The 25,984-nt window shown below is 41.4% G+C and overlaps 1 protein-coding gene and 1 non-coding gene across 2 annotated transcripts in view; both read right to left on the bottom strand.

Annotated features, from left to right (window-relative positions):
• Window positions 1-25,984, bottom strand: part of LOC145394996 (uncharacterized) — a 268,730-nt gene that overhangs the window by 185,854 nt on the left and 56,892 nt on the right. The gene's annotated exons all lie outside the window — the stretch shown is intronic.
• Window positions 17,091-17,209, bottom strand: LOC145395131 (5S ribosomal RNA). The gene has a single exon (XR_013896560.1). It is a non-coding gene; the product is annotated as a 5S ribosomal RNA (ribosomal RNA).

The raw sequence follows: 25,984 nt of genomic DNA, 5'->3' as shown, positions 1-25,984 counted from the left end.
TTTCTATCCTTCTATCTGTGCCTTCATCTCTGACTTACTCTCTGGTTGTTCTATAGCCGCTGTTGTAGATGGCCATCGTTCTTCTCCTAGATCTATCAACAGTGGTGTTTCTCAGGGTTCTGTCCGATCACCAACTCTCTTCCTTTTATTCATCAATGACTTTCTAAGCTGTACATTTAACCCTATCTACTCATATGCTGATGACTCCACCCTTCACCTTTCCATTCAGTTCCCCCAACATCCATCTCAGCAGTTACTTCAACAAACAAGGGATAAGGCTATGGCGCACCTAATGCCTGACTTGGCTCATATCTCTGACTGGGGTAAAAATAATCTGGTTGTTTTCAATGCATCAAAGACTCAGCTTTTACACCTATCAACCCGACAAAATCTTCCACAGGTATACCCACTAATGTTTAATAATATTCAGCTTAATCCTGCATCATCCTTGAACATGCTTGGGATTTCATTTACTCAGGACTTATCTTGGAAAGATCATATTACATCTCTTGTAAAATCTGCTTCCAAGAGATTGGGTGTGCTAAGCCGACTCCATTCCTTCTTTACCCCTGCACAATTGTTGACTCTATACAGGGGTTTTATCTGCCCGTGTGTGGAGTACAGCTCTCATGTGTGGGGAGGCTCTCCACATACAGCTCTTCTCAATAGGGTGGAGTCAAAGGCTTTTCGTCTCATTTACTCTCCTCCTCTTACTGACTCCCTTCAACCTCTGTCTCTTCGTCGCACTGTTGCATCTTTATCTCTCTTTTATCGTCACTTCAATGGTCACTGCTCCTCTGAACTGTCTCCATGAATTCCTCCACCTCCATGACAGGCGCTAGCACCCGTCTAGTAGCAAACTCTCATCCCTTTTCTGTCCAACTCTCTAATGCAAGAGTTAACCGTTACTCCCAGTCCTTCATTTATGCAACAGGTCAACTCTGGAACTGTCTCCCTCTGTCTGTGTTTCCTGCTTCCTATGATCTCCAGTCTTTCAAACACAGTGTGTCCAGGCATCTCAAAATGATCGGATCTTGAATTTGGCTCTCTCTTGTATTTTGTTTTTCTCTTGGAAGGAACAATAATTGCGAGCTTGCAGCCTTTGGTTCCTTCTTCTTTGCATTAAAAAAAAAAAAAAAAAAAGTAGGGCCTCACTCTCGGTCAAGTCTACAATGCTGACGAAACTAGTCTATTCTATCGCTTGCTGCCAATGAACACCCTAGCAAAGGAGACGGAGAAGAGTGTACCCGGCCGCAAGCTCTGCACGCAACGGGTACTTGCTTTCTGTTGTGCAAATGTTAACAGCATGCACTGGCTCAAGCCTGTTATTGTTGGACGTGCAAAGCAGCCTTGGTCCCATCATACGGTGATGGATGTCCTTCCTGTTTTGTGGTACCATTATGTGAAGGCTTGGTTCACAACGAAGATCTTCAATGACTAGTTTCACCAGCACTTCGTCAAGGAGTCATCCATGATCAGACGAACACACTGAGAATCCCACGCGAGCAGGTAAAGGCTCTCCTTCTCTTGGACAATGCACTTGCACATCCATCCGACAAGGAATTGGTGGCTGAGAATGGCCGCATTAGGTGCTTGTTTTTGCCACCTAATACGACTGCTCTCATCCAACCAATGGCCCAAGGAGTGATCGTGGCAACGAAGAGGCTGTACCGTCAGAAGTTCCTGGATAAGGTGATGGTTGTTCTCGAGGATGAAGACGAGTGCATAGAGGGACAGGACACGCGAGGCCAGCGGACTGTGGAAAACATTCGCCGCTACAACATTAAGTTAGCCATCTACAACTGGGCCAGTGCATGGAGGGAAGTCTCTGTCAGGACTCTGAAAAGTGGTTGGTCTCGTCTGCTTCTTGGAGCAGATGTGATGCACGACTTTCTAGGTTTTGACATGGATGACTTCCATGCACGTCTTCGTGAGGCTAGCGACAAGGTGGATGTGAATGAAGTGTGTGAGCGGTTGGATGATCACGAGGGTGATCCTGGGTATCAGATCATGTCTGATATCAAGATTGCATCTTCAGTTGCAGGTACAAGTACCCAGGCTGAAGATTCCGATGAGGACAGCGACGATGATGCGGACTCCTCTCAGCACATGCCGCTACTCCGGCATTCCCAACGCTAAGCGCATTCCAAGAGCATGTCGAGTTCGTTGTGGACTACCCTGAACACCCAGACTGAGACAGGGAAATGGGGTCCCTGGGATTTGTGGAGGAAATGCGTGCTTATAGGCAGAGCATCATCACTCATCAGAATCGCTGTTCCTTACATCAATCAACCATTGACAGTTTCTTCAGGCCTGTGACCCCCGTTGTGCCCAGCCCGGGCTCCACACCACTGCCTCACCAAGACAGGCCTCCCACCTCCGAGCCACAGTACAACACATCGGTCACGTTGGAGTCAACACTGGACATTGAGTTTGCAGCTTTCTTCAGAGTCGTCTGCAGTGGATGGTCCATCACCACGTCCCAGCAATGCACCCCTCGGTCACCTGCAACACCTACTCTCAGACTCTGACAGTGAATAAACAGCAAAAACTTGCCACTAGACCACACGGGAATTTACAGTGTTGTGCAGTGTTATGAACACAATGTGCAGTGTTAAGAAATTAGAATTCAGAGTGACAGTGCTTAAGCACAGAGTGCTACACTGGTAAGTTTCAAGTGCAGGGCAAGTAAGAAAAGAATGTGCCGTGTTAAGAAACTAGAATTCAGAGTGCAAAGGCTTAAGTGTAGTGCAACACTGGATTACTGTACATGCTTCAGGTGCATCTTCATACTATCAGAGTCTGAGAGGAGGCAGGTTAATTTTCGCGACAGCCACTGACGTGTTATAAGTACAGTACCCTGTACACTGCTAAATATTTTCCATACTCACCTCTAATTCCTCATTCCCTGGTTCCTATTCATTTATTTCATGCTTTCTGTCCCTTATTTGTGCATATAGGGTCTTAATTAGGTGCTGTGCATGTTCAGTAGGGAGATATTTAGGTGGTTCTCAGAGTTAGCCTGGGTTAGGGTCCAAAAATACCTGTCCAGGAGGCATTTTCCCAAGTCCTGGACAAACCCAAGTTCCAGACATGCCTTTTGGCTCTATTATGTCGGATCTTGAAGGGATTACTGTATTTCCTTTCTTGAATGGGGGAACAATGTTTGCTTTCTTCCAAATATCAGGTAGTTTACCTTGACTTAAGGATTCCTTGAATATTAAATATATGGTCTGCTTAACTCTTCTGCATATTCATGTTGCACCCAAATTGAAATTTCATCAGGACCATTTGCTTTTCCTTTGTCTAATTTACTCAACTCTTCCTGTACCCCATTCTGATATTCGTATATCTGGTAATATGTGTGGGCATGCATTTTCCTTATCATCCCTCTCAAAATTACTTTCTTCTGTAAAAACTGATTGGAAGTTTGTGAATATCTTTTTCTTGGGTACAGGTTATTCCCTCATCCATGACGAACTATTTTATCTTTAACTTTGGTTTTGCTTCGGATGTGGCTGTAAAAAAAGCTTTGGTTGATCACTGCATTTATTTATATTATTTTCCTCAAACCCATCTTTGAACTTCTCTCCTTATCCTTGTATAATAATTTCTTACCTGCTAATAGTTGTTATATGTCCTCTCACTATTAAGTCTTCTGTATCTATTCCACAGCAAGTCCCTTTCTCTCTTGATTTATTACATTCTGTGCTAAACCACTTCTTTATCTTAATTTTTGTTTCTTTGTGCTGAGCAGTATAATTCTGGGCTCCTGTTTCATAAAATTCACAGGGTCTTCTATATATAACATTTCCATCTTCTCCTCTAAGCTCTGTTTCCCAATCTATTTCTATGAAATACTTCTTTATAAATACTTGTTTAAGTGATCGTAGTTGCTCTTTTTTGTAGTTTAAGCTTTTTTTGTAACTTTCATCACTCTCATCTTAAATGTCAGGACCAACTGCCTAGCCCCAGGCTCCTACACTCCTCATGGGGCAACGTAGGATTGGATCATGGATGGATGGATTACTGCTATCTCTATCATATGCAACTGAAGTTGCAGTTTAATACTGCATTGTCGTTTTTGCTGAATGGAGGGTCATACAGCTACCGCAAATTAACTTAGGAACTCCCCCCAGGAGGTATTAACCCCTAAACTGCGGGATTGTTCTGGCTTGACTAGCGTGTCTCGCTAGGATATTTGCGCTCCGACAGACTTTGTAAAAATATTTGCCAAAAATCAGTCATTAGTCCTAGAATATTATAATTACATATGCATATGGCACATACCTTTAGCTTTCTCTTGGGTTGTTTGTTGAGCCTTCGTCAAGTACCGTAGGACTTGTGGAGACTTCTGAAGTTGGGTAACGAAGTCACACCTTTACACTTCCCAACACACCGTAATATGATTACCACAGCCTGATATTATCACTAGAAACACTATTCTAAGATTTTCAAATACAGTAGTTTGGAATCCATACTCCAAAAAAAAAAAAAAAAAAAAAAAAAAAAAAAAAAAAAAGTGAAAGCAATGAAAATTACGAGCGCATACCAGCTTCCCACTTGCGCACGTTCGCCGCTGGTATTCTGTCATTTATTAGTCATAAAAACACTCACACTTTATATTTCTATTACTATATAACACTTATATACTGTATATCTGCAGTCTTTATCCATAAGTTTCCTTCAGTAATACAGGTAAGCCCTTAATTCATGCGAGGGTTACATTCCCAGATCCTTCATGTATGTAGTAAATTCGCGTATATGTTCTGCCCTTGTGTGCATATAATTACGCATGTCTACTAATTATATTACATCTGAATAATACTGTTTATGCACTACATACACCTTATAAACTAGCATAACGTATGAAAAACAACAAAAATGTAAGAAATTTAACACTGAAACCTAACAAGCACAGGCGTAGGTGGAGACACTTCTACAGTCTAGTGCACAAGCCCTCACTGCCTCCCATATGCTACATTCTGCCTTCTTTATTGTCCAAACAGTCGACTCATTCACCCCAAACATACGGTTCCAAGCCAGTTCACAGGCATAGGTGGAGACACTTTAGCACAGTCTGGTGCATTGGCCCTCACTGCCTCCCATATGCTACGTTCTGCCTTCTTTATTGTAGGAACAGTTGACTCACCCCAAACACAGTTCCAAGACAATTCACCACGAAGTCAATTCACTATCAAATCATGGGCGATTCCCTGTCATTCTATAAATATACCTATTATTGATTAATTACTACTTTAATAATTAATTTTCAGGGGGATTTTATAATTCATATAAGTAAAAAACTAGTGTACTGTACTTGCTAAATAAACTGGTATGTAAATAAATGACGGGAATCGTCCTGATGGAGAATTGTCGCCGACATTCCTCCCTTAAGTTTGTCCAACACAACTTTCTGTCAGCTTACTCTGTTAATCCGTTCTCTCTGTTGGGCTCCTCCGATCACAACCTTATACCTTAACCTGTCCTATCACTCCGGTACGGCCTGCGGACCCTCCAGGGAAACGTCGTCTGTGGCATTTTGGAGCCGCAGACTGGGAGGCCCCTTCTTTGATTTTCCCTGGAATGATTATTGCTTCCATGGCCGGAAGCCATCTGAGTGTGCCTTGCGCATTACGGAGGTTATTCTCTCGGGCATGGAAGCATACATTCCTTCCTCATATCCTCTGACTAACGCAAGAAAGCCTTGGTTTAATCACGCTTGTTCTAATGCTGTCCGCAACAAGGAGATGGCCTACAAAACGTACCGGAGCCAACCCACCCCTGAATCACATCATCTTTACGTTTCTGCCCGGAATCGTGCTAAGTCTGTTCTTTGCTCTACTAAAAATAATTTCATCCATACTAAATGCTCTCAGCTCTCCAACTCGAATTCTTCCCGCTCCTTCTGGCACCTTACCAAAAATCTTTCTAACAATTTTACCTCATCATCCTTCCCTCCTCTTTTCTACTCTGATGGTTCTGTGGCTATTTCTTCTACTGATTAAGCAGATCTCTTCGCTCAGACTTTCTCCTCCAATTCCACCTTAGACGATTCCGGTGCTGTTCCTCCATCTTTTCCCTCCTCTGACTTCCTCATGGCTGATATTAAAATTTCTTCAGTTGATGTATTTTCTGCCATCACTGGCCTCAGTACTAACAAGGCATATGGGCCTGATGGGGTCCCTCCTGTTGTTCTCAAGAACTGTGCTTCTGTGCTTACACCCTGCCTAGGCAAACTCTTTCGCCTTTGTCTGTCAACTTTTACCTTTCCTTCTTGCTGGAAGTTTGCTCTCATTCAGCCAGTCCCAAAGAAGGGTGACCACTCCCAACCCTCCAACTATCGTCCAATTGCTTTAACGTCCTGTATTTCAAAAGTTTTTGAGACAATTCTCAATAGAAAAATTTTAAGGCATCTTTCCTATCACAACCTTCTTTCCGATCGTCAGTATGGGTTCCATCAGGGACGCTCCACTGGCGATCTTCTCACCTACCTTTCAGACTCCTGGTCATCCTCCTTTCGGGACTTTGGAGAAAGCTTTGCCATTGCACTTGACATCTCAAAGCTTTCGATCGAGTCTGGCATAAATCTTTAATTTCCAAACTGCCCTCATACGGTTTCTATCCTTCTATCTGTGCCTTCATCTCTAGCTTCCTTTCTGGTCGTTCTATAGCCGCTGTTGTAGACGGCCATCGTTCTTCTCCTAGATCTATCAACAGTGGTGTTCCTCAGGGCTCTGTCCTATCACCAACTCTCTTCCTTTTATTCATCAATGATCTTCTAAGCTGTACATCTAACCCTATACACTCATACGCTGATGACTCCACCCTTCACCTTTCCATTCGGTTCCCGCAACGCCCATCTCAACAGTTACTTCAACAAACAAGGGATGAGGCTATGGCACACCTAATGTCTGACTTGGCTCGTATCTCTGACTGGGGTAAAAATAATATGGTTGTTTTTAATGCATCTAAGACTCAGTTCTTACACCTATCAACCCGACAAAATCTTCCACAGGTATACCCACTAATGTTTAATAATATTCAGCTTAATCCTGCATCATCATTGAACATGCTTGGGGTTTCTTTACTTGGGACTTATCTTGGAAAGATCATATTACATCTCTTGTAAAATCTGCTTCCAAGAGATTGGGTGTGCTAAGCCGACTCCGCTCTTTCTTTACCCCTGCACAATTGTTGACTCTATACAGGAGTTTTATCCGCACCTGTGTGGAGTACAACTCTCATGTGTGGGGAGGCTCCCCACATACAGCTCTTCTCAAAAGGGTGGAGTCAAAGGCTTTTCGTCTCATTAACTCCTCCTCTTACTGACTCCCTTCAACCTCTGTCTCTTCACCGCACTGTTGCATCTTTATCTCTTTTCTATCGTTACTTTAATGGTCACTGCTCCTCTGAACTGTCTGCTTGCATTCCTCCACCTCTACGACGGGCGCGTAGCACCCGTCTGGCAGCAAACTCTCATCCCTTTTCCGTCCAACTCTCTAATGCAAGAGTTAACCGTTACTCCCAGTTTTTCATTTATGCAACAGGTCAGCTCTGGAACTGTCTCCCTCTGTCTGTATTTCCTGCTGCCTATGATCTCCAGTCTTTCAAACGCAGTGTGTCCAGGCATCTCAAAATGATCGGATCTTGAATTTGGCTTTCTATTGTATTTTGTTTTTCTCTTGGGGGGAACTCTTACTGCAGGCTCATGGCCTTTGGTTCCTTCTTCCTTGCATTTAAAAAAAAAAAAAAAAAAAAAAAAAAAAAAAAAAAAAAAAAAATCACGTTACAGTTCGTTTTGGTGTGTTACCACATGCATCACTAGCACTACACTTAGGTCCCATGTTGGCGACAAGGCAAACAATCATTGGAAGGCAGAGAAATAAGCCACAACTAACGATTCGCGAGTCACGCATGGTTCGACCGTCGGATTCAAACTGACTGTGTGGTGTGTGGTAGACTGACCTCCCACACACACACACACACACACACACACACACACACACACACATATGTATGCATACGGGCAGCAGGTAGGCATTTTTATATTTTATTTATTTCTCTTGTATATTAAAATTATTTATTTGAATACTATAATTTAATGTTTTAATTATTGTAAGAAAAATTCGTGGATAACCAAAATCACGTGAAAAAAGTTCGCGTGAATTAAGGGCTTACCTGTAGTTGTTTATTGTCACTGTAGGCATTCAATTTCTCTTTCAGTAAAATACGTAGCATTCACTTTCTCGTCCTATATACTAGCGTTGAAAGCGAATCTGTCACTTTCATTTCCACTTTCATAACTCGTAGTATTCATACATGCTAGAGTGAAACTTTCACTTTCATTACTCCTAGTATACATACTCGTAGTCTTATATTACTACTCATTTACATTTCTATTGACATTATCTATTTTATTTACATTATTTACATTTCTATTTTATTACACTGTGTTATGCACTGCCACTTGCAGTAACTTATAAAACTATTTACCACTGTTCACTTATATATACATTCATTGCTTTCACTTGCTGTTTACACATTTACACATTATTTACATTTCCACTTGCACTGTTTTAGCCACCAGAAGGATCGTAGTCACTGTCCATCATTTTCATTGATTAATTAGCCACTTCACGTTCCACAACAGTCACTTAGCCCTTTACTCCTTTCCACACGAGGTTTAGTAGGGGTAGAGGTCACAGGGCCTTTTGCATGGGGCTAAAAAGTGGCAGAATTAAACAGGCGCGAATCGGACGTGGTTTCACCTTGAAAGACGACAGTAAACTCCATGCTGTGGTGGCCTAGGGAGAGTGCAATGCTGCCAATGTCAGCGTGGTGACAGCTGCTAATATATACGCTATGAAATGATTGGCAGGAAATCTGGACAATACATAATAAATTAAGTAGTTCCAGGTGAATGTAAATATCACTTAGACTTCTCCCTTCCTTCCTTATATATATTTTTATTACGAGAATAGATTATACGGCATATTTCAAGGGGAAATAAACAGCGAAAATTAGCAAACGAGTGCACGTGAGGTGTTGTCATGTGATAATTAGCCAATTCCAGGTGTATGGCACTATCACTTACCTTAATTCTTTTTTGTATATATTATTTGGTATAAGAATAGGGCATAGGGCTTATTTCAATGGACGAAATCAGTGGAAAATTCCGGGGAGGATTTACTTAGCGCAGTGCGGCCGGGCAGACAAGAGGAGAGGGTAATGGAGGGGAGGTAGGGAGGGGAGTCAAGAACAGGGAGAAATGGCTAAATTGTCAACAATGGATGGGAGTACAGATGAGATTAGAAGTGCTGACTAGTGTTGGACATTGGCAGTACTGATAGATGATACAAGCCACCACTTGAAAGCCCGGGCGAATTCAAAATAATACAGAATCACAAAAGTGACGCCTCGCGGTATGATCCCTTGCTCCCAAGCGTCACAAAGGTGACGCCCCGCGGTTAAGGGGTTAAAAAACAAAGAAATCATAGTATATCACAATGTTTGTTCATGAAATGCCATTCATATGAAATCACATTTTCCTTGTTTTTCAGGACCAGTTGGATGCGTTTTGGTACGGAATCACTTAGATCTCTAAAGTAATCTAAGGACATTTCTTTGCACCAAAAATCTGTCAGTTCAATCCTAAGGTTGTCCAGACTGGATGTCTTCTCTGCCATGATTTTCTTCATCTTTGCCCAGCAGTTTTCTATCGGATTTAGATCTGGACTGCTGCCAGGCCAGTCAAGGACCTCAATCTGATTATCCTGAAGCCATTTTGTCACCTCTCTTGACTTGTGACGTGGAGCTGAATCATGCATGAAAAAGTCGCACCCATGAATAGCAAAAAAGTTTAACAAATGATCTTTTAGAACTTGAATGTATGGGCCACCATTCATCATCAAGGAAGAAAGCAGAGGCCTCCCACTGCCATTTCACCTGAGAAACATCCCCATACCATTACTGACTGTGGATGCTTAACAGTTGCCACCGTGTAAGCAGGGTTATATCAACTACAGGAGGCAGGGCGACGAACTTTGGCAGAACGCACCTGGAACACTTTACATGTGCTTTCATCAGAAAACATAACTTTAACTTTTCTCCACTCATCTGATGTCCAGTGTGCATACTTCCTGGCAAACTGAATGTGCTGCTTCTTCATGCGGTCAGTGAGAAGCGGTTTCTTGGCTGCGGTGCGGCTTGGCAAACCCAGCAGCTTCTGCAAGCAGTGTTGGATAGTTTGAATTGAGATGTCTTGTAACAGCTGGGGATGCATTCTTTTCAATTCTGCTGCTGTCAATCGAGGATTCCTGATTACGTCTCTCTTCAGAAGCGTATCTGTATTTTTGGAAGTTGTCCTTTTCCTTCCACTGCCAGGCTTGTGCTCTGGTAAGACATCAGGTGGAAGGCCGCACGCTGCAGCAAGAATCTTCATGACGGTTGACTTTGCATGTCCAGTACGTTCACAGAATGGTTTGATAGGGATATTATCCTGCCTCCATGCAATGATACGGACCCTCTCATCCCTTGAGCAGTACTTTCCAGGCATGACAACTCGATTCTAGGAAAATAACAGGGCAAAAAGTAATGAATACGAAAAAAGAGGTTCTGCAAGCTCAGAGCGACAGGAACATATACTCCCACTCTCACTTCTGGGCAAGCATTGACGTGCTGTTTCACCACCCCCAGCCAACATCAGAGGAGTTGCCGGTTACTTCTTGCCCAAAAAATTCACTTGGTAGAGGTACACAAAGCAAAGACAGTCAACTCTCCCACACCAATTCTGTGTGTAGGTCTTAACTCAATTTGCTGTGGGTGTACATTATGCTGTTGATATCAGTATTTTGTCCGGTAAATACAAGCTTTAGATATGACAAGTGCTCGTGGGCCTTTCAGGCCCTCTCACACTTGCTCCTGCAGAGGGATCTTGCACTGCGCACTCGCTTTCTCGTGCTTCGCACTCGTTTCCTCATGCTTCTCATTCATTTCCTTGTGCTTTAGGTGCGCGTTGCAATCATTTCAGGTAATCTGAGTCACGTTTATGTGCTGTTCTAGTCTAATTTGTCACTATCGGCCGTCAAGGCAACATCGAAGGCCCATGATGGTCCGTTTATGTGCTGTTCTAGTCTAATGTTGTTACTTGGAATTTTTTCGGCTAACCAACTGATTTGTGTTATTTGCAGCTTCGGGAATGGAACCCAAGTTGTCCGCACGCAAGTCCGAGATATTAACCACTCGGCCACGGCAACCAAACAGGCACCAGGAGCGGCGTTTTTTTATCAAACGTTGATCGCTCATTAAATACAGTAAAAGTTTTTCAATCGTGATGGGACAAGTTTTTTCACATCAGAGATTTTTTTTGCAAATTTTTATGCCAATTTTGGTGCGATTTGAATGTGTAGTTTCGGCTACCCAAAATACGCACACACACACAGACACATGGCTACTGCTATAGTATATTAGATATAAAGCCATCAATGACCACGGTGAACGCAACCCTAATTTCTCGCACTCATACTGGGAGAGACGTTTTATGGTCAAAATTTGATTGCTCATTAAATACAGAAAAAGTTTTTCAATCACGATGGGACCAAGTTTTTTCACATCAGCAAATTTTTTGCGATTTTTGTGCCAATTTTGGTGCGATTTGAATGTGTAGTTTCAGCCGCCCAAAATACACACACACACACATGGCTACTGCTAAAGTATATTAGATGGATCATCTAGTCCCGTTTTTCTGGTGCTTTCCTCTACATGATGTGTTAGGAAAAACTCCTGTACAAGATCCAGGAGCTTTTGATCCCAGCAGCTTTCATAGTTCCTTACATCCATTCCAATTTATATTTGAACTGATATTCCCAAATTAACATAATTCTTTCGGATTTCTCTTCCATTTCATATAGTAGGGCTCTTAAACTCTGAATTTTACTTTCTGCTAGGTTTTCATATTCGCCTCTTTCCCAAGTGTTTGTCTTGGGTGGTATGTATAAATCTGCCACAATTATTTTCCCTTCAGATGTGTGAATCTCTAATGCAATCAGTTCTACTTTTGAGAGCATATCTAGTTCTATCTCTTTGGCTTTTAGATTTTTCTTTGTTAATACCAGAACTCCTCCTTTTTTCAGATTTCTATCTCTTTTCCATACATTGTAATCCTCAAAGCTTTAGGTGTTGTTTGATATCCTTTGGGCTTAATTTAGTTTGTTAGGCAAATAATATATGGTTCTATTTCTTTGTTATAAGTCTTTTATATATCTAATAATTTGAATACCATTCCATCTACATTTGACTACAACAACTTAATAACATTGTTTACATATCTAACACAGTATGAGTCTACTACCTTCCTTTTTCTTAGTCTCTGTTGTTTATGTGCCATTTTCTTACTTGTAATTCCACTACTTTGTAAAAAAATGTACTCCTCTCTTCCTCTGATCATTCCTCATTTTTTTGTGTTAGCTTCTTCCCTCTTCTCCTTTAATATTCCCAAGTCCTCTTGAGTTAGGCATCTTTTTATCCATACTTTTTTTTTTTAATCCCTCTTTTTTCCATAAGTCTGTTTGCTTATTTTAGTATTTCCTCCACAGTGTTCACACTATGGAAGGTTACTTTCAGAGGCCTTGACTTATTTCTCTCATACTTCCCTAGCCTTTGTGTTCCTCTATGTCTTTATCACAGATATCCTCTGATATTTCCTCAAATATGTTCATTATACATTTACTATCTCCTTTTTGTCCTCAAAATTCTTTCTTATTTCTTCTTCATCTACACCAGTGATTACTATAGATTTGTTGATATCTGCTGAATCTTTGACCAATTTGCGAGTTGTCGTAGTAGTACAGTAGTTGTTCCCTAGGCAGTTTGGCCGAACAGCCCCGAGTCCCTAAGGAAGGCCATGGCCGAGACCGGGCTTTCCCACAGAGCTCTCAAGGAGTGTATGTTGTGTTGTTGGAGTAGGTGATTGTGTGCAATGCAGTTTTCCATAATGTGCTTAATAGTTTGGGATGCTGTCTTACATTCAGGACAGGCATCAACAACGGGGTCATCCAGCCTCTTCTGGTAACTTAAGAGGGCTGGATGATGCCCACATCTCAGCCTGGCCAGGTGGACCATGTCCTCACAAGAGAGAGAGAATTCAGAAGGGTGGATATCAGGAGGCCATGCATGCAGCTAGGAGCTGTTTTTCTCCTTCACTTCCATTCTAATGCTTTTTTCTTTGGTTTCTAAGTCTTGTCTTACTTTTACCATTTCAGAACATGTAGTTTGTACTTTATCTTTGCAATTTCTCATCATTTCGTTCATCTTGGTTATCTTCTCTTCAATACCACTACTGTACTTTAGTCTACCAGACTGCTTGCTTGCCCAGTTGTCTCTGTATCATTTCTGAACTCCTCCATAATACTCTCATGGTTGACAACTGTGCTCGTCATTTCCCTAGTCTTCCTTCTCAGTGAAACTACCTCAACTGACAGTCCATCTATTGTTGTGTCTTTTTTATTTAATTCCTTTACTAAGTTTTCATTTTCTTCCTTCTGCATGCATAATTCTTTCTTAACCCCTTAACCGCGGGGCGTCACTTTCGTGATGCTTGGGAGCAAGGGATCATACCGCGGGGCGACACTTTTGTGATTCTGTGTTATTTTGAATTCGCCCGGGCTTTGAAGTGGTGGCTTGTATCATCTATCAGTACTGCCAATGTCCAACACTAGTCAGCACTCCTAATCTCATCTGTACTCCCATCCATTGTTGACAATTTAGCCATTTCTCCGCGTTCTTGACTCCCCTCCCTACCTCCCCTCCATTACCCTATCCTCTCGCCTGCCCGGCCGTGCTACACTAAGTAAATCTTCCCTGGAATTTTTCACAGATTTCATCCATTGAAATAAGCCCTATGCCCTATTTTTATACCAAATAATATATACAAGAAAGAAATAAGGTAAGTGAGTGCCATACACCTAGAATTGGCTAATTATCACCTGACAACACCTCACGTGCACTCGTTCGCTAATTTTCGCTGTTTATTTCCCCTTGAAATATGTCATATAATCTATTTTCGTAATAAAAATATATATAAGAAAGGTAGGGAGAAGTCTAAGTGATATTTACATTCACCTGGAACTACCTAATTATTGCACACCACCACACTGTATTCTACGCTAAGTAAATCTTCCCTGGAATTTTCCACTGATTTCATCCTTTGAAATAAGCCCTATGCCCTATTCTTATACCAAATAATATACACAAAAAAGAAATAAGGTAAGTGATAGTGCCATACACCTGGAATTGGCTAATTATCACCTGACAACACCTCACGTGCACTCGTTCGCTAATTTTCCCTGTTTATTTCCCCTTGAAATATGCCGTATAATCTATTTTCGTAATAAATATACATATAAGGAGGGAAGGGAGAAGCCTAAGTGATATTTACATTCACCTGGAACTACCTAATTTATTATGTATTGTCTTGGTTTCCTGCCAATCATTTCATTGCTATATATTAGCAGGTCTCATAGGGCTGAAGTTGGTAGTATTGCACCTACCCTAGCCAGGCGGCAGGAGGCCACTACTATCAGTTCACTGTCGTCTTTGAAAGTGGGAGTATGTCTGATTTGCTCCTGCTAACTTCCGCTGCTTTATAGCCCCATGCAAAGGGCCCTGTGACCTTTACCCCCTACTAAACCTCGTGTGGAAAGAGGTAAAGGGCTGACAATTGATAGAGAGTGACTATGATCTTTTTATTGAGTAAAACAGTGCAAGTGGAAATATAAATAAAGTGTAAATAATGTGTAAACAGCAAAGAAAGCAATGAATGTAAATATAAGTGAACAGTGCAAAATAGTTTTATAAGTTACTTCAAGTGACAGTGCATAAGTGTAAATAAAATAGAAAGGTAAATAATGTAAATAAAGTAGAGAACATAAATAGAAATGTAAATGTGTGGTATTATAAGAATACGAGTACAGGTAACTCACATGGAACACGATCTCACGGAACGCGCTCGCAATTATACATGGTAAGGGCTGGGATACACATAAGACAACGTAAGATTAAAGAACCATTATGAAAACTACAAATTAATGCAGGAGAGGCCTTTGAAAGATCAAATCCTCGAACGTCACCGCAGCAGCGTGCGGTTTGTTTTGATTATGTGACGATCTAAGCGGGAAATTATTCAGTGAGTGAGACATTCCCAAGTACAGTAGCACAGTATTTGTAAGTTAAATATTTACAGTACTGTACTGTTCTGGTAAGTTTATGTGCAACTTAAAGTACTATTAAATAACGTTAAAGCAAGAAATAAAGTCTTATAACCAGTTTACCTAATAGGCGTCAGAATATTGCCTTTTTTATTTGTTCGTTTTTTCCACAGTACTGTACAGTATTTGTAAGTTAAATATTTACTGTTCTCGTATGTACTGTACTTGTACGCACTTAAATAAAGTTAAATAATTAAATAAAGCCTTGTAACCAGTTAACCCAAATTATATGATTACCCATGATCGGCGTCGGAATATTGCCTTTTTTGTTTGTTCGTTAAACTCTTACTGTACTGCTTTTCTACAGTACTGTATTTGTAAGTTAAATATTTACTGTTGTGGTATGTACTTGTAAGCAATTAAAGCATTAAATGAAGCCTTGTAACCAGTTAACCTGATTTATATGATTACCCATGATCGGCATCGGATTATTGCCTTTTTTGTTTGTTCGTTAAAGACTTGCTGAACAGCTTTTCCACAGTACTGCATTTCTAGATTAAATATGTACTGTTCTGGTATGTACTTGTAAGTTAAAGCACTCAAAAAAGATAAAGCATTAAATAAAGCCCTGGTACCAGTTAACCTGATTTACATGATTACCTATGATCGGTGTCGGAATGTTTCCTTGTGTTTACGTACAGTATTTGTGTGTTGAAGTTTTGCTGTGGAGTACTGTATTTGTGAGTTATAACATTAAATAAACCTTCTAACCACTTAAAGTGCTTTCTAGTGATTACCAGTGACAGATAACAGCAAAACAACACATTTGGGGGATCTAGGGAGCAAAATATGGAGTAGTTCAAATATACGCGATTTCGCACCTAACACGGCACGGTAGGAACGAAACCCACGTGTTCCGTGCGAGTTACCTGTATATATACTAGGAGTAATGAAAGTGAAAGTTTCACTCTAGCATGTATGAATACTATGAGTTATGAGAGTGAAGGTGAAAGTGACATTCACTCTCAATGCTAGTATACAGGACGAGAAAGTGAAGCTACGTATTTTACTGAAAGAAATTGAATCCCTACAGTGACAATAAACTACTATTACTGAAGGAAACTTATGGATAAAGACTGTAGATATATATGTGTTATATAGTAACAGAAATATAAACTGCGAGTGTTTTTATGAATAATAGACAACACTAGCGGCGAACGATCAGAAGTGGGATGGACATACGCCCTCGTAATTTTCATTGCTTTCACAGTGTTTTTTTGGGGGAGTATGGATTCCAAACTATTTGATCATCATAGATTAGTGTTTCTAGTGATAATATCAGGCTGTGGTAATCATATTACGAGTTGTCGGGAAGTGTAAATGGAGACTTCGTTACCCAACTTCAGAGGTCTCCACAAGTCCTATGGTACTCGATGAAGGCTCAACAAACACCCAAGGAGAAAGCTGAAGGTATGTGCCATAAGTATATGTGATTTTAATATTCTAGGACTAATAACCGATTTTTGGCAAATATTTTTAGAGAGTCTGTCGGAGCACGAATATGCCCGCGGGAGCCGGAAGTCAAAGCAAAATAAGCCCGCGGTGTAAGGGTTAATTAAATCTATTTCACTTTGAAAAGTCTTCTCCAGTTTATTCACTTTCTCTACTAATAAATTATATGTTTCCATTTCAATCAGTTCTAGGAAGAAATCATCATCCTGTTTTCTACCTTTATCCCTTCTCTTAACTCCTTCCATATTCATCATCATCATTGCCAGACGCCATGTATCCCAGACGGGGTGGCCAAGGGCTTAGAGTTAATTGTTTTACAGGGAGGGGCACTAATCCTCCATCAACCCCACCTGACATGTAGGGAGAACGTTATGCCAACAGCATCTGGTGTTCCCAGGCGGTCACCCATCCAAGTACTAACCAGACCCAACGCTGCTTAACTTCGCTGATCGAACAGGAAGCGGTGTACTCAACGTGGTATGGCCGTAGCAAGACACACACACACATATTCAATTTACTAAAAATTGTGCTCATCTTGCAGTAGTTCATACTCAGAAAGAAAACCTTTAGTAACATGTTTGCATCTCCCTGCTACCCGCCTGGTAATAAGACAACACCCAGCTGATGATGCGTTGTATTAGCAGATTCCTTGCACTAACTTGGATGTATTCTTTAATTTGGACAACACTTTTGCTCATACTATATTAGAACATCACTTAATTTAGCTTAGTACAAAGCTTAACACATAGAAAGACACTATTTATGTGTGTCCAGATGCGGCCAAAGGTGGTCAGGTCAGACTGAAGTGACGTGACATCCTCTCTCTCTCTCTCTCTCTCTTGCAGCTTTTTCTCTCTCTCATTGTGTGTGTGTCTAGAGTGTGTGTGTGTGTGTGTGTGTCTAGAGTGTGTGTGTGTGTGTGTGTGTGTCTAGAGTGTGTGTGTGTGTGTGTGTGTGTGTGTGTGTGTGTGTGTGTGTGTGTGTGTGTGTGTGTGTGTGTGTGTGTGTGTGAGTTTACCTAGTTGTGATATACAGGAAATGAGCTACGCTCGTGGGGTCCCATCTCTTTTTCTTGTTAAGTCAAATTTTGCTTTGAACTCGTTTAAGTTTTTAGACTGGACGATCTCTTTGTCCAGGGTGTTCCACAGGCCTATGCATCTATATGGAAAGCTACATTTCTTGATATCCTTCAAACAACTTGGGTTTTTCAGTTTCATCCCATGTTACAGTATCTTGTTACTCTCCCATCCCATACAAACAGATCATTTTTATCAATTCTATCTATTCTCATTATAGCCATGAACACTGCAATCATGTCGCCCCTTTCTCTCCTTTCTTTTAGTGTAGGCAGGTCCAGTTTTTCCAGCCTCTCTCTGTAAGACAGATCTGCCAGGCTGGGGACCATCTTGGTTGCCGTTCTTTGTATTCTCTCGATCTTATTTACGTCTTTCTACTTGTGTGGGGACCACACTACTGCCACATATTCCAACCTGGGGTAGATCATGGCCACTATAAAATTTTTCATTTCCCCATCCATGTAATGGAATGCCACTCGTATGTTAGTCAAGAGATTGTACGTCTATCTTGCTAATGTGTTTTTCCGGTGACAAACTATCCTGAATCAGCACTCCCAAATCTATCTCTTCTCTCACTTTTTTGATTGGTTCATTACCAATCATATAATTCAGTGATGGCCTCTTGATACTCTTATCCATTTCCAATATCTTACATTTTTTTGCATTAAATTTCATTTCCCACATCTGGCTTCAATCTTGGATCCAATTCAAGTCTTCCCGCAGCATTTTACAGTCTTCCTCAACTTCTACTCTCCTCAAGATCTTTGCATCATCAGCAAACAGACTTGCGTAACTGTTCACTCCATCTACCATATTATTTACGTAAATCAGGAACATTACTGGCACTAATATCGAGCCCTGTGGGACTCCACTTGTTACTTCCCTCCACCTGGACATCTTGTCCTTTATTACTGTTCTCATTTGTCTGTCTCTCAAGAAGTCACACATCCACTCCAGAACGTTTCCCTTCAGTCCTCCTATGTGTTATATTAGGTAAGTTTTACTCGAACACTATTTATTCTCACTGCATTAATGTGGATAATCCTGTGTGTGTTTTGATGTCTAAATATGGCAGACTGACTTGAAAATAGTGCCAAAATTAGGAGGGGTACTGTACATACAGTAGCATACAGGTAGGGTGTTTTTTGGTTTTCATTTTTTTTTTTTTTTCCCATGGTTTTCTTGGTATTTAGTATTACTTTGGATATTCCTGTGAGTGTTTTGCTGTCTAAAAAAGGCAAATTGACCTGAAAACAGCGCCAAAATTAGAAGGGGTACTGTACGTCGTTTTTTTTTTTTTTTTTTTTTTTTTTTTTTTTTTTTTTTAAGGAAGAAGGAACCTAAGGCAACGAGCCCAGAATAACTGTTCCTTCGAAGAGAAAAACAAAATACAAGAGAGAGCCAAATTCAAGATTCATTCATTTTGAAATGCCTGGACACACTGCGTTTGAAAGACTGGAGATCATAGGAAGCAGGAAATACAGACCGAGGGAGACAGTTAAAGAGTTGACCTGTTGCATAAATGAAGGACTGGGAGTAACGGTTAACTCTTGCATTGGAGGGTTGGACAGAAAAGGGGTGAGAGTTTGTGCTAGACGGGTGCTACGTGCCCATCGTAGAGGTGGAGGAATGCATGCAGACAGTTCAAAGGAACAGTGACCATTGATGCAGCGATAGAAAAGAGATAAAGATGCAACAGTGCGGCGAAGAGACAGAGGTTGAAGGGAGTCAGTAAGCGGGGGAGAGTTAATGAGACGAAAAGCCTTTGACTCCACCCTATTGAGAAGAGCTGTATGTGGGGAGCCTCCCCACACATGAGAGCTGTACTCCACACAGGGGCAGATAAGACCCCTGTATAGAGTCAACAATTGTGCAGAGGAAAAGAAGGAACGGAGTCAGCTTAGCACACCCAATCTCTTAGAAGCAGATTTTACAAGAGATGTAATATGATCTTTCCAAGATAAGTCCCAAGTAAATGAAACCCTAAGCATGTTCAACGATGATGCAGGATTAAGCTGAATATTATTAAACATTAGTGGGTATACCTGTGGAAGATTCTGTCGGGTTGATAGGTGCAAAAACTGAGTCTTTGATGCATTAAAAACAACCAGATTATTTTTACCCCAGTCAGAGACATGAGCCAAGTCAGACAATAGGTGTGCCATAGCCTCATCCCTTGTTTGTTGAAGTAACTGCCGAGATGGACGTTGTTGGAATCGAATGGAAAAGTGAAGGGTGGAGTCATCAGCGTATGAGTGGATAGGGTTAGATGTACAGCTAGAGGGTCACTGATGAATAAAAGGAAGAGAGTTGGTGATAGGACAGAGCCCTGAGGAACACCACTGTTAATAGATCTAGGAGAAGAATGATGGCCGTCTACAACAGCAGCTATAGAACGACCAGAAAGGAAGCTAGAGATGAAGGCACAGATAGAAGGATAGAAACCGTAGGAGGGAAGGTTGGAAATTAAAGATTTATGCCAGACTCGATCGAGAGCCTTTGAGATGTCAAGTGCAATGGCAAAGCTTTCGCCAAAGTCCCAAAAGGAGGATGACCAGGAGTCTGAAAGGTAGGTGAGAAGATCGCCTGTGGAGCGTCCCTGATGGAACCCATACTGACGATCAGAAAGAAGGTTGTGATAGGAGAGATGCTTTAAAATTTTTCTATTAAGAACAGACTCGAAAACTTTTGAGATACAGGATGTTAAAGCAATTGGACGATAGTTAGAGGGTTGGGAATGGTCACCCTTCTTTGGGACTGGCTGAATGAGAGCAAACTTCCAGCAAGAAGGAAAGGTACAAGTTGATAGACAAAGGCGAAAGAGTTTGCCTAGGCAGGATGTAAGCACAGAAACACAGTTCTTGAGAACAACAGGAGGGACTCCATCAGGCCCATATGCCATATTAGTATTGAGGCATGTGATGGCAGAAAATACATCAGCTGATGAAATTTTAATGTTAGCTATGAGACAGTCAGAGGAGGGATGTGATGGAGGAACAGCACCAGAATCGTCTAAGGTGGAATTGGAGGAGAAAGTCTGAGCGAAGAGATCTGCTTTATCAGCAGAAGAAATAGCTATAGAGCCATCAGAGCAGAAAAGAGGAGGGAAGGATGATGAGGTAAAGTTGTTAGAAAGGTTTTTGGAAAGGTGCCGGAAAGAGCGGGAAGAATTCAAGTTAGAGAGTTGAGAGCATTTTGTACGAATGAAATTATTTTTAGCAGAGCGAAGAACAGACTTAGCATGATTCCGGGTAGAAGTGTATAAAATAGATGTGATTCATGGGTGGGTTGGCTCCGGTACCTTTTATAGGCCCTCTCCTTGTTGCAAACAGCATTAGAACAAGCGTGATTAAACCAAGGCTTTCATGCATTAGTCAAAGGATATGAGAAAGGAATGTATGCTTCCATGCCCGAGAGAACAACCTCCGTAATGCGCAAGTCACACCCACATGGCTCTCAGCCATGGAAGCAATAATCATTCCAGGGAAAATCAAAGAAGTACTGCCCGAGGGCCTCCCAATTCGCAGCTCCAAAGTGCCACAGATGACGTCTCTTTGGATGGTCCACAGGCCATTCAGGACCGATAGGACAGGTTAAGGTGATAAGGTTGTGATCAGAGGAGCCCAACGGAAAGAAAAGATTAAGAGTGTATGCAGAAGGATTAGTTGTCAGGAAGAGGTGAAGTATGTTGGAGCTCTCTCCAAGACGGTCAGGGATACAGGAACGGTGCTGTACAAGCTGCTCTAGGTCATTAAGGATAGAAAAGGTGTAGGCTTGTTCATCAGGTGGATCAGTGAAGGGAGAGGAGAGCCAGAGGTAGTGGTGAACATTGAAATCTCCTAGAATGGAGATTTCAGAGAAAGGAGAAATGGATACAATGTGTTCCATCGTACAAGTAAGATAGTCAAAGAATTTTTCATAGTCAGTAGAATTAGGAGATAAGTAAACAGCACAGATATATTTAGTCAGAGAATGACAGGAAAGCCAAAGCCAGAGTGTAGAGAATTCAGAAGAATAGAGTTCAGGAACACGAGAGCAAGATAAGTTGTTGCGTATATATACACAACAGCCACCTTTGGCTTTGAAATGAGTAATGAGAAAGTAGGAGGATACAGAAAAGGGTCTGCTGTCAGTTGCCTCAGAAAGCTGAGTCTCAGTTAGAAAAAGGTGAGGTTTAGAGAAGGAGAGGTGGTGCTCAACAGAGCAAAAGTTAGAGGAAAGGCCACAAATGCTGCAGAAATGAAGAAGAAGAGAGTCAGACAGTGGTTCCAGGCATTTTGGGTCGTCACCTGAAGAGGGGCAGAAGGTGGGGGCATTAAGCAGGGTGTTTTTTGGTGTTCAATGTTTTTTTTGCATGGTTTTCTTGGTGTTTAGCATTACATTAGGATCTCACCAATAACGATTTCGACAATAACGGTAAGTTAGAATAGATACCCAGTTTCTATAATAACGTTTGGATTCACTTTAATAACGGTTATTTCACGAATGCCAAGTTGTTATACTGCAAATATGTCCATAACAAGATGAGGAATGAAACAGACAAACGAGACGAGATGAAGGAAACAGCCGAAAATGTGAGCAGTAGCTAGGAGGAGATCGAGGATCCTACCCTGGCTCGCCCACTGCCGTCCCCTCCACCTCCACTGCCCCACCTGACTCACAATCTGCCTCCCCTTCCACCTCCACAGCCCCACCTGACTCACCTGCTCCACCTGGCATACCTGCAACCCTCAAGATAATGACACTTGCTGCATTCTGCAAGAAATTTAACATTCAGTAGGCCGTAAATTTCTTCGTCAATGCCTGCAATAATACAACTCTGGCATCCATTAAACATGCCTGGTAGGGACTCCAGCCACAACTCAAGTCTGCTGAGACAGACAGAGAGCGCCCTTCAGAGTTAATGACTAATGATTGGACTTGTAAATCAGATTTCAAGAAAATACCAGAAACAGTATCACGATCGAATGAATGCCCACCGTCAGTCACTCATCACTCATTCTCTTTCACAAAGCTAACCAGCTGAGGAAGAACAATAGAGATGGGTTGAGTAGATAATGACATTGATGACATGGAGGACTTTCCTGAAGATTTTGACTTTATGGGGTTTGATGAAGTGTTGATGGAGTGGGTGACCCTGGCAAGAGAGGTAGGAGTGGGGACAAGGCCAGTGAGGGGTCAGGGGGTATGCTTCAGTAGCATCCATGCACAAGCCTTGAAACAATCATCATACCAAACACCTCATAACTCCTTTAACCCCTCTGTGGCCGCCGGCGTCAAATGACGTTTAGCCGATCAATGGCCGCAGGGGTCGTTTGCGCGCGGCCTATAAAAAACTGCAAAAATTTTGGGGAAGTGAAAGAACGTTCTGAACGTCTTCACACTGACTACACTACACTCGTATACACCCCATCAAGCAGTTCAAAGCCTGCTGCTGTGATAAAAGATTTTTGATTATTTCACTCATGGCCATGCCTTAACAAGCACAACTACACCCATTATCTCGACCCAGGCAGAACATACCATCTTTGTCCTCTCTTGCAAAACACACACAACCACCTGTTTACGATTATGAAGTAATATAGGCACATACAAAAAAGACATGATAATCAGAGAAAAATACATTTTTGTCTTTGTATCTTTACCTATTTGCTCAGGTTTGCTGTAATGGTTTGGATCATTTGATGCAATGCAACTTGTAGAAAACTGTGAAAACTTTCTCAATTTCTCTCTGTTCTCCAGTAACAATCTACTATTCCCATCTTTTACTCCCTTACTATTTCCCCTTTCACACTGTCTTACTTTCTTTACAAAACAATTTCTTACTCTCCCTCCATTTCACACTCAGATTCCTCCCAAACTCTTCATCCACTTTCTTCTTACTCTCCTTCACCAATCTCTTCACCTCCCTTCTACTGCTCACATATACCTCTCTCTTCTCTCTTTCATTTTCTTCCCTACCTCTACTTGCTAGCCATTCACTATATGCCTTCTTTTGTTCCACAGCTCATTTCTCCTCATCCTTTCACCATGCTTTCTGTCATTCCTGTATTTATTCTCTTTCTCTCTCTGCAATGGCTTCTTCCACTTTCATTTTTACTTCACAAATTTTTGTTGTCATCATCACCTTCATCTTCATCTTCCCTTTCATTTTTACCTTCGTTTCCACATTCGCTTTGCCATTTACATTAACTTTCATATTCACTTCATGTTCACTTTCACATTCACCTTTACACTCACTTTCACTGTGTCATTTTCATTTTTAATTTCACCACCTTCACTTGCATCTTTACTTTCTCACTTTCACATTTACCTTTATTATTCACTCACCTTTACTTTCACCTTCCCTTTCACCTCTCTCTCTCTCTCTCTCACACACACACACACACACACACACACACACACAATGAAACACACTCATATGTACACATAAACAATCTTCCCCTCACTCATAATACGGACACATACCGTACTTACATACATGCACATTAGGGTGGAGTGAAAATAGGGGTAAAAAATCAAATCACGGATTTATTGTATGTAATATTGCACTTAACAAATGTTCTCAATGCTATTACTCATTAATGATATAAGAATTTATTGAAACAGGACTACAATTTCTGCCCTCTACCATCTGTTTTTTACCAACCTGTAACACAAATAACACAAATCCTTGGCACTCATTGTACTATACTATAATATACAATTATACATTATAATATACAAAGTACTAATGTACATGACCCAATATGTGCAGCTTAAGCTAGCAAGCACAACACTTACAACAAATCTAAAAAGTTACTGTGTGGTGCAATATTCACTCACTGTGTTAAATGCTGGCATGAAGCTCAAGCATGTATTCTTGCTCGAATAAAGCCATCCCTTGCTTCTTGTCCAACAACAGCTATTGTTACCTCTGTGACTGCCTTTATGCACCTTTCCAATGCTTGTGTATGACATGGAAAATGTGGAATTTCAGTGGCAGGAGTTATTTCATTACAATCCATACTTTCTAGGGCAGCATCGGAAATTGAATTTGTGATTGGAGGTTTAGTCAGGACACACTTCTGCCAGTCAATCAAATCAATGTACCCCATGGCATTGAGACAGGGATGGTACTTGAACACATCTGATACCATGATGACGAGGTTTGGAGGCTCGAGCTTGCATGATTCGTCGAACATCCAGCTCCCTGATATGGCGTCACTCGTCGGTTACCATGGTCAGCAAAATAATCTCAGGGTGGCAAAAGTAGCCATTTAGCTGAATCACTGGATCAACTACAGCTTTCAGATCTTGCGAAAGGTAGTGTGACCTCTTAATCTGCAACCACAGGTGCTTAGAGCCATCCTTGCGGGAAGGTTTGGACTTTATCGTAAACCAGACTGGAGCATAAACCTTTAGAATGAATTCAGCAATTGATCTGAGATTATCGCTGGGCCTTTCTGTCGCAAACTTGATTGGCCAGTGTGACCCAGCGGGACATAACAAGTTTTCCTGGCTGATGATGTGACAAAGAGACAGAGCAACTGCCACTGACTACTGCTTGGCAAATATCCAGTAAATACTGCTGATCAGAACTCAAATCTTCAACGCTGACATCCGGAAACTCATGTTATTGGCTCAAAAGGATCAACTGACATTTCCTCACAATTTGCCAATAAAGAACCGACTAGCCCTAAGAAACTTCTTGGTCCTGTCGTACAACTATCCAGATGTTCAAACAAATGATGCAGAGGAAGTTAATTTGCATGGAGAAGGCAAACAAACCACTGCAGAGGGCATTTGACATAGTTCTTCAAGGAGTCTCATAACACCGCCCTTCTTCCCTGTATTCACTGCAGTGCCATCACACCCAACTGTCACCACCTTCTGAACATCGATGTTATTTTCACCAAGAAAAAGGATGATGGCCAGCTTCATGCTTGCAGAACTGCCACTTTCAGTTTTAATGTGGCCGAGATTGTTGGAGCTAGGCTCCTGTACCAGTGATATATGTTCCTCTACAGTCACTCTCCAGTGAGCTGTGCCGTCAGTTGTTTCAAGAGTCGGTGTTTTAAAATTTCTGTCATCAAAATATATACTCTGTATTTCAGCAGGAATTTGAGTGTAAAGTGGAGGGACTGTAAGAAAATGTTCTGGAGAGAGGTGAAAAGAGTAAGACAGGGTGAAAGTGAAGTTAGCAGGGGA

Source organism: Coenobita brevimanus, chromosome 29 (assembly GCF_032717465.1).
Source record: "Coenobita brevimanus isolate Jiangsu-jjx chromosome 29, ASM3271746v2, whole genome shotgun sequence".
In the NCBI taxonomy this organism is placed as follows: domain Eukaryota; kingdom Metazoa; phylum Arthropoda; class Malacostraca; order Decapoda; family Coenobitidae; genus Coenobita; species Coenobita brevimanus.
Note: the sequence above shows the minus strand (reverse complement) of the source record. Positions and strands in the feature narration are given on the sequence as shown.